At 35.9% G+C, this 2,502-nt stretch overlaps 1 long non-coding RNA gene across 1 annotated transcript; it reads right to left on the minus strand.

Annotated features, from left to right (window-relative positions):
• On the minus strand, positions 1-2,271 carry LOC121021712 (uncharacterized). Its single transcript, XR_005786663.1, has 2 exons — positions 1,748-2,271; positions 1-1,468 (listed from the first exon to the last, which is right to left on the minus strand). It is a non-coding gene; the product is annotated as an uncharacterized LOC121021712 (long non-coding RNA).
• Between the last annotated feature and the right edge of the window lie 231 nt (positions 2,272-2,502).

Here is a 2,502-nt window from a genome sequence, read left to right on the forward strand (position 1 = left end):
TTAACTTCTGAAAGCCAGACTCTTTTTATTAGTATTTAAAAAGCTAGCTCCAAAATGCATTTAGCTGAAACCAAAGGCACACTTCAATTTATTTAGCACAATTTCTTATGAATGTACTTGGAGAGAAGGTCAATAAAACAGGACTGGGAGAATTTCCCTTGTATCCATTATGCTTCCCTTTGCCCCACACAAGTCAAGCAATCTCAAGTATTAGGACAGAATGTTCAGCATTTCAATAATTAACTGAACATAACCTGGAAATGAAAAAGGGATAAAAAATAAAACAACTCTCTCAAAAACAGAAATAGTGCACGTAGGCCCCTCACCACAGATTCCCAGCCAAACTGTGGTTAAGCTGCACACATTTGACTGGAAAAAAAAAGTGAGACCACATACTGAAGCATTTTCTATTAATTACACTATTTAAAGTGCACACATATTTTATTTCTTTTTTCTATATTAAAACCTCACTTTTTTTGCTTCCTGATAAGGATGACTTGGTAATATGTAGCTTAAGTATCAAATTGCCTGTTGTTTTTGTCTTGTTCCATTCTTTTCTTCAAGATCATGTCTTTTCCATCAATTTGAAAATTATAGCAATAACTTCATAGCTGATAGATTATAGGTTCTTTACATTTTTTTAAATTTAGTTTAAGAAGAGAAGACCAAGATGTATCTAAATTATAAGGATAATCAAAATTTTTATTTCTTCAGCCTGGGAAAAACCCTACGGTGGTATAGTGGGAACAGTGAAGGCTGGGACCCATGTCCTTAGGGTGCCTTGGGTTAAAGTCTGTGACAGAACAAATTTCTTCTTAAAATTCTCCTAATGATAAACTCAGCTTTTGGTCATTATTTAAAAGTCTCATGAGGGATACAAAAAAAAATGAATTTCTAAATCCAAGATGGAAATTAAGTGGGTATAATTTTATGAAGAATTTGGGATAGCTCTACAATGAGAAGAACACATCAGGGAGTGTTAGAATGTTTTGTTCCTGTGACTATTTCATTATGTTAAACAATTCATGAAAACTGTAAGAAATGGCAGTGAGACTATTGATTTTTCTCACTCGATTTATCTTGAGTTGGCTTTGACTGAGCATAAGGAGCTCCCATTCCGTGAGCTGGCCACTGACATGCAGAAAGTTTTACTGCTGCGCTTAAACAGGTTTAGCACAATGCACAGAGAGCCAGTCTCCGGATTGCTGAACGGTGGCAAAATACACCATTAAGTGAAAAATTGGATGGAGATGCTGGCTCATTGGGTTGGTGGTTACAGTCATAAGAAACTCTTCAGGATATTAATAGATTACAATGAGTGGTTTAAATCTCTATGATCGACCTCTTGATATAGTACACAGCAGAATACAAACCCTAAGTAATACCTCAGACAGCATGTGTTCTGGTGCTGACCTGCCCTCCAATCTTGGACCATTAATTTTGCTTCCCTAGAAGTCAGTTTCTCCATCTGTAAATGAGAACGTATCATGGAGTGATCTCAAGAGTTTTGTCAGCTCTAACATTCTGGGATTCAATGAATAATAAATCTACTTGTATCATATTACAGGACCAATGTTAGCTGCGCAAAATGGGAAAATACAGCATGAAGTAATCTAACTACTCATATTTTCATGTGTGTAGAAAGAACAGATTTTAAATTCACAGAAATTAAATAGAAATGGCTAAATATTAAAAGATGTTCAGTGTCAATTTTAATTTTAAGATGCAAATAAAAACAATGGCATACCATTTTCATTTGTCAGATGAGCCAAGATGTAATGTCTCAATAACCATTGGTGACCAAGTGTCCGAGAAACTGGCATTCTCGGTGCTGTTGATATGAATGTAAATTGGTACAGCCTTCCCAGAGGTCACTTCGTCAGTATCCATCCAAAGTTACGTGCATATACTCGTTGAGCAAACAATTTCACTTCTAAGAATTTAGCTTACAGATGTACTCGCAAAAGTATACTAAACTATGTGCTCAGGAATGTTCATGACAAAGCCGAAATACAGCCATGAATGTAACATAAATGTCCATTAGCAGGAAAATGGTTAAATAAATCATAGTGCATCCATTTTATGGGCTATTATGCAGCTGCTAAAAAAATGTCTGTGCTGAAATGGAAAGATGCTAAGAATATTATTAAGTAAAAAAGTTGGGGGACAATATGCGTAATATATCAATTCTTTAAAAATAAAGAAAAGAAGGGGTGCCTGGGTGGCTCAGTATGTTAAGTGTCTGACTCTTCATTTTGGCTCAGGTCATGATGTCACGGTTCATGGGTTTGAGCTCTGCTTAGAGCTCTGCCCTGACAGTGCAGAGCCTGCTTGGGATTCTCTCTCTCCCTCTATTTCTGCCCCTCCCTCGCCTCCTAAAATAAATAAATAAACAACAAAATAAAGATAAAGAAAAGGAAAATTAGGTATCTGTATAATAGAGAAATTTTCTAGAATGCTATACAATTTTGATCACCTTAGGGACTAGTGATAGGTGGTTAG

The sequence above is a fragment of the Herpailurus yagouaroundi genome, unplaced genomic scaffold, assembly GCF_014898765.1.
Source record: "Herpailurus yagouaroundi ecotype Mexico unplaced genomic scaffold, PumYag 308, whole genome shotgun sequence".
Classification (NCBI taxonomy): Eukaryota; Metazoa; Chordata; class Mammalia; order Carnivora; family Felidae; genus Herpailurus; species Herpailurus yagouaroundi.